Raw genomic sequence first — 9,117 nt, forward strand, 5'->3', positions numbered from 1 at the left:
GATAAACACTAGTTTGTTCTGTGAGTCTGCTTACTTTTTGTTATATTCACTAGTTTATTATGGTGTGTTTTTATATTCTATATACATGCGATATAAACTATTTGTCTTTTTCTGTCAGACTTATTTCACTTCACATAATACCCTCCAAGTCTAGCCATGTTGCTGCAAATGACAAAATTTCATTCTTTTTTTGTGGCTGAGTAGTATTCTATTGTGCATGTATATATCTGCATTTATATCATGTTTCTTAATTATTTTGACAAAGTATAGTTGATTTGCAATGTCAATTTCTGCTGTATAGCAATGTGATTCAGCTAAACATATATATATCTATCTTTTTTAATGTTTTTAAATTATAGTTTAACATAGATTTTTTAAAATTAAAAAAACATATTGGAGTATAGCTGATTAAGAATATTGTGGTAGTTCCAGGTGAACAGCAAAGGGACCTAGCCATATATATACATGTATCCATTCTCCTCTAAACACCTCTCCTTTTCAGGCTGGAACATAACATTAAGCAGAGTTCCATGTGCTATGCAATAAGTCTTTGTTGGTTATCCACTTTAAATATAGTTATATATAGGGATAGTTAGGGACTTTGGGAAGGTCATGTACACAATGAGATATTTAGTATAGGATATTGAATATAGTTCCATGTATTATACAATAAGATATTGTTTACCCTTCCTATATATAAGCTCTTATGCATCCTATATATAAGCTATTATGTATACATGGAACTATATTCAATATCCTATGATATATATAACAGTGTGTACATAACCTTCCCAAAGTCCCTAACTACCCCTATATATAACTATGCATACGCTAACCCCAACCTCCCACTCCATCCCTCCCCGTTGGCAATCACAAGTCTAGTCTTTATACCTATGAGTCTGTTTCATAGACATGTTCATTTGTGTCATAGTTTAGATTCTCTATATAAGTGATATCATATGGTACTTGTTTTTCTCTTTACCACTTACTTTACTTGGTTGATTATCTCTGGTTGCATCCATGTTGCTGCAAATGGCATTACTTTTTTTAAAATCACTGAGTAGTTTTCTGTTGTGTATATATACACACTACATCTATGTTCATTCATCTGTCAGTGGATATTTAGTTTGCTGCTATGTCTTGACTATTGCGAATAGTGCTGTATGAATATAGGGGTGCATGTGTCTTTTTGAATTAGTTTTGTCTGGATATATGCTCAGGAATAGGATTGCTGGATCATATGGCAATTCCAGTTTAAGTTTTTTGAGTAACATAACATACTATTTTCCACAATGGCTGCACCAACTTCCATTCCCACCAACAGTTAGAAGGGTTCCCTTTTATGCACACCATTTTCAGCATTTGTTATTTGTAGACTTTTTGATGATGGCCATTCTGACCAGGTGGCTCAGTGATAAAGAATTGGCCTGCCAATGCAGGAGATGTGGGTTTGATCTCTGGGTTGGGAGGATCCCCTGAAGAAGGGACTGGCAATCCACTCCAGTATTCTTCCCTGGAAAATCCCATAAATAGAGGAGCCTGGCAAGCTACAGTCCATACAGTCCCAAAGTTAGACACAACTGAACACAGCACATGTCTTGGGAGAAATATAGATTTAGACCTTCTGCCCTTCTTTTGGATTTTGTTGTTGTTGTTATCGAGTTATATAAGTTGTATATTACGAAAATTAAGCCTTTGTTGGTCATATCATTTGTAGATATTTTCTCCCATTCCATAGGTTGTCTTTTTGTTTTATGGTTTCCTTTGCTGTGCAAAAGCTTGTAAATTTGATTAGGTCCCCCCTTTTAAATTTACTTATTTTAAGAAATAATTTCTATTCATTGCAATGGTGAATGGAATTGTTTCCTTAATTTCTCTATTTTCTCATTATTAGTGTATAGGAATGCAAGGGATTTCTGTGTGTTGATTTTATATCCTGCCACTTTACTATATGCATTGATTAGCTCTAGTAATTTTCTGGTGGAGCCTTTAGGGTTTTCTATGTAGAGGATCATGTCATCTGCAAACAGTGAGAGTTTTACTTCTTCTTTTCCAATTTGGATTTCTTTTTCTGCTCTGATTGCTGTGGCCAAAACTTCCAAAACTATGTTGAGTAGTAGTGGTGAGAGTGGGCACCCTTGTCTTGTTTCTGTCTTTAGGGGAAATGCTTTCAATTTTCCACCATTGAGGATAATGTTTGCTGTGGGTTTGTCATATATAGCCTTTATTATGTTGAGGTATGTTCCTTTTATTCCTGCTTTCTGGAGAGTTTTTATCATAAATGGATGTTGAATTTTGTCAAAGGCTTTCTCTGCATCTATTGAGATAATCATATGGCTTTTATTTTTCAATTTGTTAATGTGTGGTGTATTACATTGATTTGCAGATATTGAAGAATCCTTGCATCCCTGGGATAAAGCCCACTTGGTCATGATGTATGATATTCTTAATGTGTTGTTGGATTCTGATTGCCAGAATTTTGTTAAAGATTTTTGCATCTATGTTCATCAGTAATATTGGCCTGTAGTTTTCATTTTTGGGGGCATCTTTGTTAGGTTTTGGTATTAGGGTGATGGTGGCCTCATAGAATGGGTTTGGAAGTTTACCTTCCTCTGAAATTTTCTGGAAGAGTTTGAGTAGGATAGGTGATAGCTCTTCTCTAAATTTTTGGTAGAATTCAGCTGTGAAGCCGTCTGGACCTGAGCTTTTGTTTGCTGGAAGATTTCTGATTACAGTTTCAATTTCTGTGCTTGTGATGGGTCTGTTAAAATTTTCTATTTCTTCCTGGTTCAGTTTTGGAAAGTTGTACTTTTATAAGAATTTGTCCATTTCTTCCACGTTGTCCATTTTATTGGCATATAATTGATGATAGTAGTCTCTTATGATCCTTTGTATTTCTGTGTTGTCTGTTGTGATCTCTCTATTTTCATTTCTAATTTTATTGATTTGATTTTTCTCCCTTTGTTTCTTGATGAGTCTGGCTAATGGTTTGTAAATATTATTTATCCTCTCAAAGAACCAGCTTTTGGCTTTGTTGAATTTTGCTAAGATCTCTTTTGTTTCTTTTGCATTTATTTAGGAATATATCTACCTAAAGAAACAAAAGACCTGTATATAGAAAACTATAAAACACTGGTGAAAGAAATCAGAGAGGTCACTAATGGAGAAATATACCGTGTTCATGGATTGGAAGAATCAATATAGTGAAAATGAGTATACTACCCAAAGCAATCTATAGATTCAATGCAATCCCTGTCAAGCTACCAATGGTATTTTTCACAGAGCTAGAACAAATAATTTCACAATTTGTATGAAATACAAAAAACCTCGAATAGCCAAAGCAATCTTAAGAAAGAAAAATGGAACTGGAGCAATCAACCTGTCTGACTTCAGGCTCTGCTACAAAGCCACAGTCATCAAGACAGTATGGTACTGGCACAAAGACAGAAATATAGATCAATGGAACAAAATAGAAAGCCCAGAGATAAATCCATGCACCTATGGACACCTTATCTTTGACAAAGGAGGCAAGAATATACAAAGGAGAAAAGACAATCTCTTTAACAAGTGGTGCTGGGAAAACTGCTCAACCACTTGTAAAAAAAAAAAATGAAACTAGAACACTTTTTAACATCATACACAAAAATAAACTCAAAATGGACTAAAGATTTAAACATAAGACCAGAAATTATAAAAATCCTAGAGGAGAACATAGGCAAAACACTCTCTGACATAAATCACAGCAGAATCCTCTATGACCCACCTCCCAGAGTATTGGAAATAAAAGCAAAAATAAACAAATGGGACCTAATTAAAATTAAAAGCTTCTGCACAACAAAGGAAACTATAAGCAAGGTGAAAAGACAGCCTTCAGAATGGGAGAAAATAATAGCAAATGAAGCAACTGACAAAGAATTAGTTTCAAAAATATACAAGCAACTTATGCAGCTCAATTCCAGAAAAATAAATGACCCAATCAAAAAATGGGCCAAAGAACTAAATAGATATTTCTCCAAAGAAGACATACAGATGGCTAACAAACACATGAAAAGATGCTCAACATCACTCATTATCAGAGACATGCAAATCAAAACCACAATGAGGTACCATTTCACGCCAGTCAGGATGGCTGTGATCCAAAAGTCTACAAGCAATAAATACTGGAGAGGGTATGGAGAAAAGGGAAGCCTCTTACACTGTTGGTGGGAATGCAAACTAGTACAGCCACTATGGAGAACAGTGTGGAGATTCCTTAAAAAACTGGAAATAGAACTGCCTTACAACCCAGCAATCCCACTGCTGGGGATACACACTGAGGAAACCAGAATTGAAAGAGACACATACCCCAATGTTCATTGCAGCACTGTTTATAATAGCCAGGACATGGAAGCAACCTAGATGTCCATCAGATGAATGGATAAGGAAGTTGTGGTACATATACACAATGGAGTATTACTCAGCCATTAAAAAGAATACATTTGAATCAGTTCTAATGAGGTGGATGACACTGCAGTCTATTATACACAGTGAAGTAAGCCAGAAAGAAAAACACCAATACAATATACTAACACATATATATGGAATTTAGAAAGATTGTAATGATAACCCTGTATGCAAGACAGCAAAAGAGATGCAGATGTATAGAACAGTCTTTTGGACTCTGTGGGAGAGGGCGAGGGTGGGATGATTTGGGAGAATGGCATTGAAACATGTATAATATCATATGTGAAATAAATTGCCAGTCCAGGTTTGATGCATGATACAGGGTGCTTGGGGCTGGTGCACTGGGATGATCCAGAGGGATGGGATGGGAAGGGCAATGGGAGGGGGGGGATTCAGGATGGGGAACATGTGTACACCCAGGGCGGATTCATGTTGATGTACAGTAAAACCAATACAATATTGTAAAGTAATTAGCCTCCAATTAAAATAAATGAATTTATATTAAAAAATAATTTCTATTGGAGTATAATTGCATTACAATGTTGTATTAGTTTCTGCTACACAGCAAAGTGAATCAGCTATATGTATACATATATCCCTTCTTTTTTAGATTTCCTTCCCATTTGAGCTATCATAGAGCATTGAGTAGAATTCATTGTGCTATACAGTAGGTTCTCGTTGCTATTCAGTCACTAAGTGATGTCCGACTCTTTGTGACCCCATGGACTGCAGCACACCAGGCTTCCCTGTCCTTCACCATCTCCTGGAGTTTGCTCAAACTCATGTCCATTGAGTCAATGATGCCATCTAACCATCTCATCCTCTGTCATCCCCTTCTCCTGCCTTCAATTTCTCCCAGCATCAGGGTCTTTTCCAATGAGTCAGTTCTTTGCATCAGTAGCCAAAGTATTGGAGCTTCAGCTTCATCATCAGTCCTAATGAATGTTCAGGGTTGATTTCCTTCAGAATTGACTGGTTTGCTACTGCTGTCCAAGGAATTCTCAAGCGTCTTTTCCAGCACCACAATTCAAAAGCATCAATTCTTTGGCGCTCAACCTTCTTTATGGTCCAACTTTCACATCTGTACATGACTACTGGAAAACCATAGATAACTTTGACTAGATGGACCTTTGTGGGCAAAATTATATCTCTGCTTTTTAATGCTGTCTAGGTTGTCATGGCTTATTTCCAAGGAGCAAGCAACTTTTGATTTCATGGCTGCAGTCACTGTCCACATTGATTTTGGAGCCCAAGAAAATGACTTCTGTCACTGTTTCCATTTTCCCCTGTCTATTTGCTAGGAGGTGATGGGACTGGATGCCATGATCTTCTGTTTTGCATGTTGAGTTTGAAGTCAGCTTTTTTACTCCTCTTTTACTTTTATCAAGAGGCTCTTTAATTCTCCAGTTTCTGCCATTGGGGTGATAACATCTGCATGTCTGAGGTCATTGGTATTTCTCCTGGCAATCTTGATTCCAGCTTGTGAGTCATCCAGCCTAGCATTTCTCATGATGTACTCTGCATAGAAGTTAAATAAGCAGGGTGACAATATACAGCCTTGACTTGCTCCTTTCCCAATTTTGAACTAGTCTGTTGTTCTATGTCTGGTTCTAACTGTTGCTTCTTGACCTACATACAGATTTCTTGGGAGGTGAGTAAAGTGGTCTGGTATTCCCATCTCTTTCAGACTCTTCCACAGTTTGTTGTAATCCACACAAAGGCCTTAGTGTAGTCAATGAAACAGAAGTAGATGTTTTTTTCTGAAATTCTCTTGCTTTTTCTATGATCCAACGAATGTTGGCAATTTGATCTCTGGTTCCTCTGCCTTCACTAAATCCAGCTGGAAGTCTTTGGTTCATGTATTGTTGAAGCCTAACTTGAAGGATTTTGACCACTGCCTTGCTAGAATGTGAAATGAGTGCAACTGTGCAGTAGTTTGAACATTCTTTGACATTGCCCTACTTTGGGATTGGAATGAAAACTGAACTTTTCCAGTCCTGTGGCCATTGCTAAGTTTTCCAAATTTGCTGGCATGTTGAGTATAGTACTTTAACAGCATCATCTTTTAGGATTTGAAATAGCTTTGACGGGATTCCATCACCTCCACTAGTTTTGTTGATAGTAATGCTTCCTAAGCCCCACTTGACTTCCACAGTCTAGGATGTCTGGCTCCACACCATTGTGATTATCCAGGTCATTAGTTATCTATTTTATACATAGTAGTATATTTTTTGAGGGACCTCCTTACTGTTTTCCATAGTGGCCGTACCAATTCCCATCAATAGTGTAGGAGAGTCTCTCTTCTCTGCATCCTCTCCAGCATTTATTATTTGTAAGTTTTTTTTTTTAACTCATTCTTTTTTAAAAGAATTTATTTATTTTAATTGGAGGATAATTATAATACTGTGGTTTTTACAATTCATTGACATGAATAAACCATGGGTGCACATACTCCCCCCCTCCCCCATGCTGAACCTCACCCCTCTGCCACCTCCTTTCCCACCCTACCCCTCTGTGTTGTCCGAGAGCACTGGCTTTGAGTGCCCGGCTTCATGCATCGAACTTGCACTGGTTATCTATTTTACATATTGTAATATACATGTTTCAATGCTATTCTCTCAAATCATCCCCCCCTTACCTTCTCCCACATAGTCTAAAATCTGTTCTTTACTTCTGTGTCTCTTTTGCTGCCTTACATATAGGATCATTGTTACCGTCTTTCTAAATTCCATATATATGCATAAATAATATACTGTATTGGTGTTTCTCTTTCTGAATTACTTCACTCTGTATAATAGGCTCTATTCACCTTATTAGAACGGACTCAAATGTATTCTTTTTTTATAGCTAATATTCCATTGTGTATATGTACCACAGCTTTCTTATCCATTCGTCTGCCAATGGACATCTAGGTTGCTTCCATGCCCTAGCTAATGTAAACAATGCTGCAGTGAACACTGGGGTATGTGTGTCTCTTTCAATTCTGGTTTCTTCAGTGTGTATGCCCAGCAGTGTGATTGCTAGGTCATATGGCAGTTCTGTTTCCAGTTTTTTAAGAAATCTCCACACTGTTCTCCATAGTGGCTGTACCAGTTTGCATTCCCACCAACAGTGTAAGCTGGTTCCCTTTTCTGTGCACCCTCTCCAGAATTTATTGTTTGTAGACTTTTTGATGGTGTCCATTCTGACTGGTGTGAGATGATACCTCATTGTGGTTTTGATTTGGATTTCTCTAATAATGAATGATATTGAGCATCTTTTCATGTGTTTATTAGCCATGTGTATGTTTTCTTTGGAGAAATGTCTGTTTAGTTCTTTGGCTCACTTTTTGACTGGGTTGTTTATTTTTCCTGTATTGAGCTGCTTGTATATTTTGGAGATTAATTCTTTGTCAGTTGCTTCATTTACTATTATTTTCTCCCATTTTGAAGGCTTCCTTTTCACCTTGCTTATAGTTTCCTTTATTGTGCAAAAGCTTTTAAGTTTAATTAGGTTCCATTTGTTTACTTTTTGTTTTTATTTCCATTACTCTGGGAAGTGTGTCATAGACGATCTTGATGTGGTTTATGTCAGAGAGTGTTCTGCCGATGTTTTCCTCTAAGAGTTTTATAGTTTATGGTCTTAACATTTAGATCTTTAATCCATTTTGAGTATAGTTTTGTGTATGATGTTAGAAATATTCTAGTTTCATTCTTTTACAGGTGGTTGACCAGTTCTCCCAGCACCACTTATTAAAAGAGATTATGTTTTCTCCATTGTATTGCCTCCTTTGTCAAAGATAAAAGTATCCATAGGTGCATGGATTTATCTTTGGGCTTTCTTTTTTTTCCCATTGATCTATATTTCTGTCTTTGTACCAGTACCATACTGTCTTGACTGTAACTTTGTAGTATAGTCTGAAATCAGGAAGGTTGATCCCTCCAGTTCCAATCTTCTTTCTCAAGATTGCTTTGGCTATTTGAGTTTTTTTTTTTTGTTTGTTTGTTTGTTTGTTTCCATACAGATTGTGAAATTATTTGTTCTGGTTCTGTGAAAAATACTGTTGGTAGCTTGATAGGGATTACATTGAATCTATAGATTGCTTTGAGAGGGTAACAGGCAGGAAGGCCAGGGGTCTCCAAATGGAGGAAATAGCCTGCAAGTGTCAGACATTTTTATCTCTCTTAAGCAGCAAAAGGAAACAAACTAGCAAGAGGAAACAAACTAGGGATATTTTTTCTTTCTCTATACAAATTTAAAAGGAGATTTCTCTTAAAATTCTGTGTTGCCATGACACCTGGTTTCACCTGAAGTTAACCAATGCCTTTTTCTTATGGAAATGTTTATCTTAAACTATGCTAATGTACTATGCATTTACCCCAAACTCTGTCTTCAAGTTGGTTCACCTCTTGGACTCAGAACCTACTCGATAAACCAGTATGTTATACTCCGATATTGTTCCTCTAATCTATGTAAATGACACTATTTGTATGGTGCTCTGCCCTTCTTCAAGATTCAAGTTAATCCTTTTATGGCCCAAGATGAACCATTTGGAGCCAAGATTATCCCAAAATATATCTTATGGGTGAGGGGCCTGGTGCCATTCTAAGTTTTGAGACATTCCTTTCTTTCATTAACAGACTGCTGGTGACTATATAACATCCAGCTAAAGACTAGCAGGGGGGTACTCTTTCT

The sequence above is a fragment of the Capricornis sumatraensis genome, chromosome 9 (assembly GCF_032405125.1).
Source record: "Capricornis sumatraensis isolate serow.1 chromosome 9, serow.2, whole genome shotgun sequence".
Classification (NCBI taxonomy): Eukaryota; Metazoa; Chordata; class Mammalia; order Artiodactyla; family Bovidae; genus Capricornis; species Capricornis sumatraensis.